The sequence below is a fragment of the Prionailurus viverrinus genome, chromosome C1, assembly GCF_022837055.1.
Source record: "Prionailurus viverrinus isolate Anna chromosome C1, UM_Priviv_1.0, whole genome shotgun sequence".
NCBI lineage: Eukaryota > Metazoa > Chordata > Mammalia > Carnivora > Felidae > Prionailurus > Prionailurus viverrinus.
Genome location: NC_062568.1, coordinates 39,166,730 through 39,180,981, shown reverse-complemented (window position 1 = coordinate 39,180,981; position 14,252 = coordinate 39,166,730). Strand labels below are relative to the sequence as shown.

At 38.5% G+C, this 14,252-nt stretch overlaps 1 protein-coding gene across 3 annotated transcripts in view; it reads right to left on the bottom strand.

Annotated features, from left to right (window-relative positions):
* The window catches only part of LOC125173418 (serine protease 58-like), a 141,498-nt gene that overhangs the window by 15,021 nt on the left and 112,225 nt on the right, over nucleotides 1-14,252 (bottom strand). For all 3 annotated transcript variants that reach the window (XM_047872535.1, XM_047872536.1, XM_047872539.1), the window contains 2 exons: nucleotides 8,174-8,351; nucleotides 4,843-4,905 (listed from right to left, as the gene is read on the bottom strand). The gene's annotated coding sequence lies outside the window, so the exon portion shown is untranslated. The remainder of the gene's footprint in view (nucleotides 1-4,842; nucleotides 4,906-8,173; nucleotides 8,352-14,252) is intronic.

Here is a 14,252-nt window from a genome sequence, read left to right as displayed (position 1 = left end):
TGGCCAACAGACACATGAAAAGATGTTCAGCGTCGCTCCTTATCAGGGAAATACAAATCAAAACCACACTCAGGTATCACCTCACGCCAGTCAGAGTGGCCAAAATGAACAAATCAGGAGACTATAGATGCTGGAGAGGATGTGGAGAAACGGGAACCCTCTTGCACTGTTGGTGGGAATGCAAATTGGTGCAGCCGCTCTGGAAAGCAGTGTGGAGGTTCCTCAGAAAATTAAAAATAGACCTACCCTATGACCCAGCAATAGCACTGCTAGGAATTTATCCAAGGGATACAGGAGCACTGATGCATAGGGCCACTTGTACCCCAATGTTCATAGCAGCACTCTCAACAATAGCCAAATTATGGAAAGAGCCTAAATGTCCATCAACTGATGAATGGATAAAGAAATTGTGGTTTATATACACAATGGAATATTACATGGCAATGAGAAAAAATGAAATATGGCCTTTTGTAGCAACGTGGATGGAACTGGAGAGTGTGATGCTAAGTGAAATAAGCCATACAGAGAAAGACAGATACCATATGGTCTCACTCTTATGTGGATCCTGAGAAACTTAACAGGAACCCATGGGGGAGGGGAAGGAAAAAAAAAAAAAAGAGGTTAGAAAGGGAGAGAGCCAAAGCATAAGAGACTGTTAAAAACTGAGAACAAACTGAGGGTTGATGGGGGGTGGGAGGGAGGAGAGGGTGGGTGATGGGTATTGAGGAGGGCACCTTTTGGGATGAGCACTGGGTGTTGTATGGAAACCAATTTGTCAATAAATTTCAGGAAAAAAAAAAAAAAAAAAAAAAAAAAAAGAAAAATGTGACTGAGAGAAAAAGTGGGAACAAAGGATGACTGAAGAAGTTTGTGGATTTAAAGTCAGACTTTGGTTTTTGTGCCTGTATCATTGATTTGCTTATTTCCAGACTTGTTCCCTATGAAAGCGACAAAATGTTTGTACTTCTGAACCATACTAGTTGAGAAAATAGGATCACAGACAGTACCTAAGGTGGGGGTAGGTGATAGAGATATATCAGAAATTCTACCATCACATGAAGATGAGAATTTTCAACTGGTCCCCCTGCTTTGCTTTAACCCAAACATATAATTTTAATCTTTATTGTTTAAATTTTATTACAGCTTTCATTTTGTTTTATTTGAGGTGACTTTGTGACTTTTGCCCCTAAAATTCAGAGTTTGAAAATTAATTTGTTTTCAGTCTTTCTAGTTTTTACTACAAGGAATAAAGTCTACAAGGTTAAAAAAAAAAAAAAAAAAAAAAAAAAAAAAAAAAAAAGTTGTCATTCACCAATGTATGAAAGAAGTGAAGAAAAAGTGATGGAGCTTTTATATCCAAGTCCATATAAAAATTTGGAAAAATAAAATGTAGACAGAGAAATACACATTTCAAGAAAAATGGGGAGAGAGTTTTTAGGAGGTAAGAGAGAACAGAGACTATTCCTAAGCATTTAATATGTAACATGCAGGGGTGCCTGGGTGGCTCAGTCGGTTAGACATCTGATTCTTGATTTTGGCTCAGAGTATGCTCCCATGGTTTGTGAGATTGAGCTCTACATCAGGCTCTACGAATGGCAGCTCAGAGCTTGCTTGGGATTCTCTCTCTCTCTCTCTCTCTCTCTCTCTCTCTCTCTTTCTCTCTCTGCTCCTCCTCCACTCATGCCCTCTCTCTCTCAGAATAAATAAACATTTAAAAAATATATACTATGCAAACAAAGTAAGACTAGGTACATGAGTGCAATTCAAGATAAAAGGACCATGAATTTGCAACCCTTATTCTAATCCAATAAAGAGGAATAAATAATATATTCTACCTACTGTATAATTTGCAAGGTACTGATTTCTTTTCTTAAAAATCTGTAATTCACATTATTATGCCTGGAAATTTTAGTATTTTTATCATATTGACATTTTACCCCCAAGATACATACTGTGCCATTTAAACCCCCCAAATTTTCCCTTTAGGAATGAAAATACAGAAAGATTATTGCTAATTCATATGCTTCATCACTGTTGCTTTCTTGTTTACTTAAAGGTTTTGTAATTCTAGCTGAAGAAATATTTATTTAAATTCTTAACTAAGGACCCTCATTCTTTTCAATTTCAATTTGGGGAAAAGTAATTTACTCTTACTGTTGCTTTCAGTTGATGGTTTTCAGATCCAATAACAGTAAAAGTAAAATTGCATATTGTAATTCTGAATTCTGGGGTGTCTTTAGCTAGCAAATATACATGATGACTAAAAAAAGTAACAACATCATCTGGATGTTTTTTAAAAGGTCAAAAACAAATCCATCACAATCCCAGCATTAAGCTCAGTTTAAATGGTAGTTAGGGTATTGGCACATAGTTGTCAAACTCTCTTAAGGAAACAAGAGTGTTCTTATATTTATCTCAGTATGTCTTTCTCAGTCCACCACCTTTCTGATCTTCATTGAAGCAAGTTATAAAAATAAGGCAGTTATTGAGCCCAATATTCACTGATAGCCAAGCAGGAAGCTTCTGGATGTGAACCAGACTGGGGATGACTCATTGAAAGCCAAATGTTTGTATGGAAAGCTTCTCCTGAAATCGCACAAAAGCAAATATTTATAAACATGCTAAAAAAGCATTTTGGAACTCTTGGGAGAAAGGGTTAAAATATTGCCACCCATTCCTAATGACACCATTTTGATAAAACGTTACATCGTGCTGACCCAGGCACTAAGTCTTTCAGAAACAAGTTTGCTATAATTGGTAGGGCTGTCCTGACTCACAGTATTTCTTATTTTGAAATATGATTCTATTTTGATAACCTCACCAATCTGTATTTTGAATGCATCAAAAATTCATGTGCTACTTGTGAAAGTTTTAAGTTTCCTATAGATATGCCTCAATTGCAATCTACATAGAATTCATAAGAAAAGAGTGGTTACAAATGGAAATTTGTTTCTTGCTGAGCAAACTTTGACCTCAAATGGTATAAGCATATATTGAAATTCTGTACCTTAACGTTGTCTGTTGTTTTAAAAAACAAGCAAATAAGAAATAGTTGTTTTTATTCTGACAGATATTTTTGGCACACATCAGGTTCCTGCTTGGATTTATCAGGCCTTCCCTTGCGACCCTAGAGCCCATGACTGAGACTGATTTGGGGCCTATGGGAAGTCAGCTCCTGTTAGAGGCTACCTCTGAAGATGATATGATGGTAGCAGTGGAAGTTTGGTGCTTTTTCTATCTGGTGCAGACAGGAAGTAGTCAGGCCAAGAGGCTAGCCCCTCCTGCTAAACCATGTGCAGGGGCCATGCTAATCTCTATAGTGTTCCAATTTTAGTATTTGTGCTGCTGAAGTGAGCACTTGTTGGCATAATTTAAAAAGGACATTGAGCCACGCAGGCATCAATGATTGAACTCATCTTTGAAATAAACAGTGGTACTCTTGAAGAATTTTGTCTTATATCCAAAAAACCAATGAGAAGTAGTTAGAACAGTGGTTATAAAGAGATGTGAATACAGAGGCTAGTATCAAGGAGAGATAATACCATCTTTGATCTCCATATTTAGGGCTGGTATTATCTTTTTCTGTAAGAAAACATCCTAACCAGATTAGTGTATGGGGACTGTGGTTATAGATATAGCCCTGCTACCTTTAGCCAAGATCATGAGAAAATGGGTTCTCTAGATAAATGAATTTCCTAGATTTCTGGGGTTTCCCCCATGAAGTACCAAAATGTAAAAAAAAAAAAAATTTAACTATAGAAAATGGAAGGACATCTGTGAAGTATGATTGAAGGGGTAGGGGCAGTTAAATGAAAAGTTTTTACTTCTCTCTTTATGCTCTTTTATAAAGAATGAAGTTTTAAATAAAATGAATACATACTACTTTGTTATTTTTGAAAATTTACTTGAAGGGCACCTGGATGGGGTGGCTCATTCGGTTAAGCACCCGACATTGGCTCAGGTCATGATCTCACTGTTTGTGGGTTCAAGCACCACATTGGGTTCTGCACTGACAGCTCAGAGCCTGGAGCTTGCTTTGGATTCTGTGTCTCCCTCTCTCTCTACCCCTCCCCCACTTGTGCTCTCTCTGTCTCAAAAATAAATACATAAACTTAAAAAAAATAAATTAAATAATAATAAAAATTTACTTGAAACTTTTTCTTTATTTTTTTCTTTTCTTCCTTCCTTTTTTTTTTTTTTTTTTTTTTAGAGAGAGAGAGAAAAGAGAAGGAAGAAGAGGGGCAGAGGGAGAAAGAGAATCCCAAGCAGGCTAGCATGGAGCCCTACGTGGGGCTTAATCTCAAGACTGTGAGATCATGACCTGAGCAGAAATCAAGTCAACCAAATGACTTGCCACTCAGGCACCCCTGAAACTATTTCTACATAAATAAATGGGTTACATATTTCTAACCTCTCAAACAGAGCCAAACTGAGTTTTCTACTGAAGATTCATTATCAGAATTATAAAACTCAATTCTCTATACTATAAAGCAATGATACCCTCAGGTAGTCCTGGAATGTACTGAATGTTCATTCCTACACTGAATGTCCTCAGACTTTTAATTTATTTCTCACAAATTTCTTGCTGTCTGCTTTGAGATTGTCAGCTGTCATTTCAGACTGACAGAATTCCACCTATCTTTAGCAGCCTCTCTTTCAAATTTGTTGTTTTAATTTGATGCTCCTAATTGGCTGACTGGTTGGTAAGTCACATAAACAAACTTGTTAATAATCTATGTAAAATTAAATTAAATGGGCATAGAGTATATGTCCACGGGTCACTCCTATGAGCAATGAACCCCCCCCCCCCCCACACACACAAAAAAGCTTTAGTGCACTTACTTGGAGATTTCAGTCTTATCCTTTCTATCTGGATCCCAGCTGTGATTCAGATACTAGATGACACTGGATAAAAGATATATATGAGTGAAATGATTCTCTGCTGTCATTTAATGAAATGAAGTACATCCTTTCTTCCTTCCCTCATGAAAGTGCTCAATAGTCCAGGTAGATGCATGTGATATTAAACTGGAGCTATTCTCATTCTTCAGGCTAACCGAAATGATAGCCATGGACTTGTTGCCAGTTCTAGAATAATATTTTAAATTAGAAATAATTGCCAGCATTTGGATAAGAATTAATTTATAGTAAATGTTACCAAATGTGATAAATGTATATTTGGTCTTTGTGGTTCTTGACATAGAGCTTCTACTCTTAGAATTTCCTGAAACAGGTGCCAGGAGCACCCCTCTTAAGAATATCCTTTCAATCACACCTGAGTTGTATATGCTAATGAGATGACTCTGGTGGGCCCCTATGTGGCTTTAGCATGTGGGCTTGCCAGAGGAGCCAACCTTGTTAGTGAGCTAGAACTTTCAGCCCCACCCCGCTGACCTCCAGGGAGGGGAGAGAAGCTGGAGATAGACTTAGTCACAACCATGCCTATGTAGGGCAATCTCCATCAAAACCACTAAATGATGAGATTCAGAGAGCTTCGTGGCAGATAAACATATCAAGGTATTGGGAGGGTGATATGCCCAGAGATGGCATGGAAGCTCTTTGCCCTCCCAATCCCACCTTCTATCTTGCCCAACGTATCTCTTCCTTTTGGCTGTTCCTGAATTGTATCCTTTGTAATAAACCAGTAATAGCAAGTAAACTGCTTCTGACATTTGTGGGCCATTCTAACAAAATTAATGGAACCTTAGAAAGGGGTCATGGGAACACCTAATGTATAGCCTATCCCTCAGAAATATGGTTGGCCTGGGATGTGTGATTGGTGTCTAAAGTAGGGCAGTCTTGTGGGAATGAGCTCCTAACCTGTTGGGTCTGTGCTAACTCTGGTAGTTAGTGTCAGAATTGCATTGTAGGACACACCGTTGGTGTTTGGAGAGTTGGAAAATTGGTTGGTGTTAGGAAAAAAACCCACAGATTTGATGTCAAAACTGTTGGGAGTAAAAAACTGCTCACCAGGCTTTTATGATCTCAAATGCTTGAATATGTATCAGGTTTGCCAAATCCATATTAAAAAAAAAACATACATGTAGGCTCTCATCTACTGGGTAGATCAGACAAGACTTAACTGACTCACAGATACAGGGAAATAGATCAAACAAGTAGCATGTGTTTGAAAGGAACATTTTAGTTAGACAGGGAGTGGGGATTTTTTGACAATTGTTCTAAATGTGAGTCAGAGTGTAGGTTTGCGTGGGTGAGTGTGTGGGTGGATACATCTGTGGGTGTCAGAAAGAGACAACCAGAGATAGATGGCTGTAGTTCTGTAGCTAGTAAAATGACTATAATAGTAAAGTAAATTTAAAGATATAGCACTGCATGGAGCCCTTTAAAATAGTTTTAGACAGTCAACAGAAGGCTTATTTAAAATACCAATTGCTTCCCACAAAGAGTTTAAATTACCCCTCCTTACACAATACCAGGCAATTTTCATTTACCACTTACTTGAAATTTGGTAATTTATTACAAATGAAATCTTATGCTCCTGGTAGCCAAAACTTTTTAAAAATGGGAAAATTGAAATAAATTGGCTGAATTTCTTATTTAGAAAATGACCTTCAGCTGTTCATAGACTAAGGCATGGCAGCAAATAACTTGCAAAGGAAAAAGGAGCTAAAATGGGTAACAGGATAACAAGAATTTTATCTATAGCTATAACAAGATGATTTCTGATGTACTTACCTACATGTACTAATTGGGCAATACAAAAGTATAAAAAGATAGGGAACTGGTGTTACAATTGGTTTCCTGTTTTTTTTTCTGGGAGAGCAATGATGCCAGTGAAGCGGAGTCTGTGCACAGAGACTCCATTTAACAAGAAATTCAGATGCTGTTTTTGGCAATTCTATTATTGCATCGCTGGACCCTGTTAAGTGTGAACTTACGGGCCAGTCCAGAGCCCACAAAGCTCTTTGGAATATCACTTGAAACAGAAGCAAATAATCCCAGAAATGAAAGAGATGATAGGTAAATATGCACCGTGTAGGTACAGTCATTCAATAGGCAACTCACATATTTGAGCCTCCATGAGGTGCCCCCTCACTGTGTTTGCTTCTCAAATTCCAATCCTGCATCTGCCCTCAAGGAATTCAGGCTTTGAATTAAACAGTTAAAGAAGCTGATAAGCATTGTTTGTGTTAGGTGCTCTTGAATACAGGTCAGTGGAGGAAACAATTACGCATTCCTCATTCACTAACAGTGATTATTTTTCTTTTCAAAATAGAAATACATTTTTCTAATTATAAAAATAGTTTAAGTTCATTATAAAAAATTCAGATACAATAGAGAAGTATCATTCATTGATTTAAGGAAAATTCATTTAAAGCTATTAGATACTAAAGGAGCAAAGCGTCTGTGCTTCATTTTATATCTCTCTTTGTAAACTAATTTCTCCACCCCTTGCCATACATCACTTTTCTTTATTAACAGGCGGAAAATAGGTGATACATGTACTTGCCTAGCAGGGCAAGAAATCCCACTCATTCTTTGTCATTACTGTCTTTATGTCTCTACACCATCATCGGTTCTCACATAGAGTAAGTGTAATTTAAATGTATTTCATAAGTTACTTGGGGCTCAAAAAATCAAAACAACTACATCTACCTCTTGTTTGTGTTGGTAAGATCACTCTTGCACTCACAAGAAGGGAACTCTTACCGTCTCTCTATTCTAAAGTCCTATTCTTTACCTATGTTTTCCCTCACAGCTAGGAAATCAAATCTCAGGTAATCAGTCTCGGGATGATGAACGGTGGCTTTGAGCTGCTGCTGTGGAGGGTGCAAGATACAGAGAATTGTAAGAGCCTTGTATTTAGGACAAAATAGGTTTATGTTGCAGTTATCCAATTAATCTGAAATCCCAGTGTTGTTTTTAATAAAGTGTATTTATTTTTGAGAGATAGAGAGCCAGTGAGCAAGCATGAGCAGGGGAGGGGCAAAGAGAGAGGAGAAAGAATCCCAAGCAGGCTCTGCACTGTTAGCACAGAGACCAATGCAGAGCTGGATCCCACAGACTGCAAGATCATGATGTGCGCTGAAATCAAGAGTAGGATGCTTAACTGACTGAGCCACCCAGGCACCCCTGAAATCTTGTTTAACACAAGAAAGGTTTAATTCTTGCTTATGCCACATATGCATTACTGATGGGGAGGCAGTCTCACGGTTGAGGATGATGGAGGCTCTGCCATCTTGTGGCTGCACAAGCTTGTTGGTCACTGCAGCAGAGAAACAGAGACAAGAGGATCTCAGGTACTTTTTTCACTACTTCCAACCAGAAGGAATATCTGGGGCTTCTGCTCACACTTCATTGGCCACATGGTCTTCCTAACTTCATAGGAGCTAGGAATTTGGGGAACAAATGGAATGATTAGTTAAAACTGTCTCCCTCGGGGCGCCTGGGTGGCTCAGTCGGTTGAGTGTCCGACTTCGGCTCAGGTCATGATCTTGTAGTTTGTGAGTTCGAGCCCCGCGTCGGGCTCTGTGATGCCAGCTCAGAACCTGGAGCCTGCTTCAGATTCTGTGTCTCCTCCTCTCTCTGCCCCTCCCATGCTCATGCTCTGTCTCTTTCTGTTTCTCGATAATAAATAAATGCTAATAAAAAAAAAATAAAAAAAAACCAACTGTCTCCCTCAAACCTAAGTGTACATTTCTGACCACAGGCTGACAACATCCAAAATCAAGTAAGTGATATTAAGTTATTTACTTATGTCAATGTTCTACTCCTTTGGCATGAATATATGAATGTGAGATGTATGTACAGAAAAATACACCTTCCACATAAACACAGTTTTCTCTATATAATTACTGTATACATAATAGCTTATTATTTTCCACAATAGGTATTCAAAACAGAGGATGATGTTGTGAAATAGAAAATAATACCAAGCCCTCTTTTTTTTTTTTTAATGTTTATTTACTTTTGAGAGAGAGAGAGAGACAGAGTATGAGTTGGGGAGGTGCAGAGAGAGAAGGAGACACAGAATCTGAAGCAGACTCCAGGCTCTGAGCTGTCAGCACAGAGCCCAACACAGGGCTCCAACTCACAGACCGCAAGATCATGACCTAAGCCAAAGTTGGACGCTTAACCAACTGAACCACCCAGGGGTTCCTAAGCCCTCATTTTTTTTTTTTTAACACTAATTCCAATGTGGGTTGACTAAAAGCAGCAACATGCCTGGATTTGTCAGAGTAGACTAATTTCTGTAACAATTAGTTAACTTCTGGTCTTCAGAATTCTGGGTAATTTTTTCTTTCGTTTATCTGAATTTTACAGTTTTTCTATATCTCGGTGGTTAAGAAAACATATTAACTGCATATGTTAGTATGCGGTTACATATGCATACAATTTAGTATGGGGATTTGACAAATGGCCTTCCATGAAGTGATTTAAGGATCTGGGCTCCTTCTTTCTAGGATGTTGCCATCTTCCAAAGTTTCAGAGGCCTCTGCATCAAGCAGACAAAAAAAGAGAACTGAGGAGAGGATCAGGGGCCAGGCTTCACAACATATGAGCATTCCCACCCACATTCTGCTAGATGGAAGTCATGATCATGCTTAGCCTCAAGGGAGCCTGGGAAATGTAGTCTGGCTGTGTGCATAGGAAGAAAAGAAATCAGTTTGGTGAGTGTCTACTACAATGTCCCTAACATGACCTAAATAAATAAATAAGAGGAAGAAAAACTAAGGAATCTGATTAGAGTTAGAGGTGTCTGGGAAAAAGAACATTATTTCTCCTGCCTTGTCCTTATTTCCTTCATTTATAGTTATACGTTTCTTTTCCACAAGTCTTCATTTTATTTTCTTTTGAAAACAGTTTTTTAAGAATTTTAATATTCTGTTTTGTTGACAGTGAATAGAAATGAACATGATGACACTCAGTTGGTTGGAATGTAGACTGATAATAATCTTACTGTAGGGAAATTTATCTAAATGAATCAAAAACCTTAAAAAGAGTATAGTTAACAATTCTTCTAGAATTTTATCCTGGGGAAGTAAACAGTTCATATAAACAGATGCACGTACAAGAATGTTTTAGCATAGTACTGCAAATAATGGTGAAACACTTTTACGACATGTGTCCAGCAATTGAAGGTAAATTAATAATGCTACTTCTAATAAAATATCATGTGCCCATGAATGAGGTTATAAATGTCTATATAGTGATATCGAAGAATGTTCCTTATATATTCTGTAAAAAATTATCAGTTTACAAATTTCTATTTCTAGAATATTACCATTTTTATGTTTTAAAAAATGATTATATATACACACAATATATATCAAATCAAAATGGAAATATTCTAGACATAGGTTTATAAACTGATATTTTATATATATATATATATAATTTTTTTGCTTATCTATGTTTCTCTGTTTTTAAATTTTTTAAAATGTTTATTTAATTACTTTGAGAGAGAGAGAGAGCGAGCAAGCCAGGGAGGGTCAGAGAGAGAGGGAGAAAGAATCCCAAGCAGGCTCCATGCTGTCAGCACAGAGCTGGATGTGGGGCTCGATTTCACAAACCATGAGATCATGACCTGAGCCAAAATCAAGAGTCAGACGCTTAACTGACTGAGCCACCCAGGCACCCCTGCTTATCTATGTTTTCTAATTTTTCTATGCTTTTCTATGTTTTCTAAACAAGTGTTATTTTCCTAAAAAAGACATTTTGTTTTTACTTCAAAGCAAAAAATGAAAACTCCTAACATTTAAAACAGAAACACAGACTTTTAAAATTTTTTTTTTTTTTTAACGTTTTTATTTATTTTTGGGACAGAGAGAGACAGAGAATGAACGGGGGAGGGGCAGAGAGAGAGGGAGACACAGAATCGGAAACAGGCTCCAGGCTCTGAGCCAACAGCCCAGAGCCTGACGCGGGGCTCGAACTCACGGACCGAGAGATCGTGACCTGGCTGAAGTCGGACGCTTAACCGACTGCGCCACCCAGGCGCCCCAGAAACACAGACTTTTAATCCATATACATCTTAAAGAAAAACACAAAACAAAATACCACCTGGTTATCCACACTGGCTGTATGTTTCAGGCCTCCTGGCTGGAGCACCTGGAGTAGTCCCTGTCATCAGGGTAGGGGGAGCTGGGCAGGATGGGGGTTGGGGAATGAAGTTGGTAGGCCCTTGTCTCAGTGCAGGCTTAGGCGAACCGTGGAGTCCATGCCTAGCTGCTGGTCTTCATTCCTCACCTCCCTCACTCTGACAATGGTCTGCTTTCTTTCCTCTGAATAGGAAACCTACAGAGGCAGCTGGCTTGTGATATTTTGTGTAGGCATGTGAGTTATACGCAAATCACATGGAAAGACAGTCAGAATCTTTTCTCAGATGGTTCAAGTCAAGAATATTTGTCTTGAGTTTGTACTATATCTAAAAGAGGGGACATACTTCTGATGTTTCTCTTCCTTAATTTCTTCCAGAATTAAGTTAAGCTGCTGTCAGAAGAGGTTTCAGCTTTTTAAGTTCACTATTCATTTTGGAGTTATCCATGCATGCATGCTTACAAAAGTTAAATTATTTTCAAAGATAGAATAATTTTTCTACTACAATTGAATTCAAAGTAAGTGAAGAGCCAGAACATGATAATTTTATCTAAGAATCAACATCCTTTATGTTCAAATAACTTGTACTATGGACTTATAACAGCCGAATAACAAAAACATTTTTTAACTGCTCTCGGTATTGAGAATAGTGATTTCATGAACCATAGACTTCACCCAGCAAAATCATATATCTCTGGCACTTACATACATACAAACACCCATCCCAAATGTTATTAATATCTGTTAAAATTATAACAGTTATACTCGTTTAAAAATTCACTGAAAGTAGTGTACTTTGGGGGTGCTTGGGTGGCTTAGTCAGTTAAACTTTCAACTTCAGCTCAGGTCAGGTCATGATCTCACATTTCATAGTTTGTGAGTTCTGCCCCACGTTGGATTCTGTGCTGACAGCTCAGAGTCTAGAGCCCCCTTGGATTCTCTGTCTCCCTCTCTCTCTGCCCCTCCCCCCCTGCTCACGCTCTCTCTCTCTCTCAAAAATAAATAAACATTTTTTAAAAAGTACTGTACTTTTTAAAAAAAGATAATACTTATAGTCAAAAATCAAAGCCAATCTTGGCTTTCTATTAAAGACCAACTTCTATTCAATCCGTATGCTCTCTTCAGAAAATTACTGTATTATGAAACTCAGGAAAAAACAGAACACACCAAGATGTCACTTTGTTTGCTAAATTGTAACACCCTATACTAGCCTAGGCTGTTTTTCAGCTTTTCAAAACAGGTTGAAAAAGAGGAAGTACTGATAATTGTATGTAACTCATTCTGCTTTTATTGGTTAGTGGTGAGGATTCTCTTTCCAAACAGAGAATGATAAGACGTTAATTCTCATGGTCATTCAAGATTTTAATAGGAGGTAGAAGGGAATTAGTTTCTGAAGAGAGAAAAATAAAGTGCCAGTGCAGAGGTGAAAAGGCCCAGGAAAGAGACTAGAGGCAGAGCCCTTGTGCCTCCTTCGTGATTTACTGGCAGGCTCTAGCTAAGTACTGCCATAAGCAACTCTCTGCTGAGGTACAGCTTGTTTTCTGTTGTTCTTTTTTAAAGGTTTTATTTTTGAGAGAGAGAGAGAGAGAGAGAGAGAGAGAGAGAGAGAGAGAGAAACAGAGAAAGAGGGGGGAAGAGGATCCGAAGCAGGCTCTGCACTGACAGCACAGAGCCCAATGTGGGGATCCAACTGACGAAACGTGAGATTGTGGCCTGAGCCGAAGTCAGACGCTTATCCAACTGAGTCACCTGGGTGCCCCAGGTACAGCTTTTGCCTCCACAAAGGACACCAGGACCAACACAATAGGTATGTCCTGGGGGAAGTCTTGTGCTCAGGCCTCACTCCTGCTCAGTCTTGAAGATCTTGTTTCTCTTCTCATTGGCTACTCCCTTCGAATGTCAGCTCTAAATGCTGATCACTGGCTCCTGACTCACCATTCCCAGATCACTTCCTCAGCTCGACCATCAGTAAAAAGATCTTGGTCAGTCTGGGACTTCCCTCCTCACCCACCACCCCCAGCTGGAGGCCAGTGGGCATGGGGCCTTCCCACTGCTGAATTCAGACAATGTATGAGGAGGATTCATTGAATCTGGGCAGAAAGAAGACAGCAGGAAGCTCACTGAACTCACCCGAGAACTCCTCTATAATTGTGTGGGGACCAGCTGGAAGGGCTAGTGTAATTATAAAGGTAATTGAAAATATAGCTTGTTCTCTGATAACCAGAGATCTTATAGTAACAGGTGAGAGAAAGAGTAACACTTGGCAACTCAAGCTTATTCTGATTTGAATCTCTTTGACAAAGAAGCCGTATGATGTTTTCTTATGACAGCCACTCATCTTCCCACTCACCCATTTGACCCATCCTCCAATTCCCTCCTTTCCATACAACTCTTAGCTTCCAATATTTATCTTTTTGCTCACTACCCAGATTCTCCTACCTATCAATCAGTGAATCCATTACATGCCCTTGAACCCTTTTGCTGTTACATCATCCATCATGGTTTCTGTGGGATGTCTTTCTGTGTGTGTAGGCATGTAGAACATGTGTTTCTGTAGGTTAACAGGTTCTTTGGCAACCTTTGTAGCTATGTTACATAATGTAGTGTGTAGGTGTGTGCACCTTTGTGTGGATGGTTGAATTCTGATGGAGGTTTAAAATCAACCATCTTTATATTTCAAGTGCAAATTGTAGGTATGTAACTCTTGTGTTCATCTGGCTATCAGTGTTTAGGTACCTAGTTGCGTTTGTGCATGTATAAGTCTGCGTCTGTATACATCTGCATGCATGTCTCAAGGCATAGCCAATAGCTTCCTATAATGTGAGAGCATCTGTCTCCAAATCTTCTTACCTAGCTGTGTTACCTTCTCATTTTTATTTTTTGGCAAAATGTTTATCGTGGTTAAAATATATGTAACATAAAATTTACATTTTAACCAATTTTAAGTGTACGATTCAGTGGCATTACATTCACAACACTGGATGAATAATCACCATTTCCTATTGTCCCAATTTTTCAACACCCAAACAGAAACTCTGTGACCATGAATCAACAGTTTCCTTCTCCCAACCTCTAATCTACCTTCTGCCTCTATGAATTTGCCTATTCTAGATATTTCATAGAAGATATTTCATATTCTAATATTTCATACAAAGTGGACAATTATATTAATTGTCCTTTTTGTGTCTGGC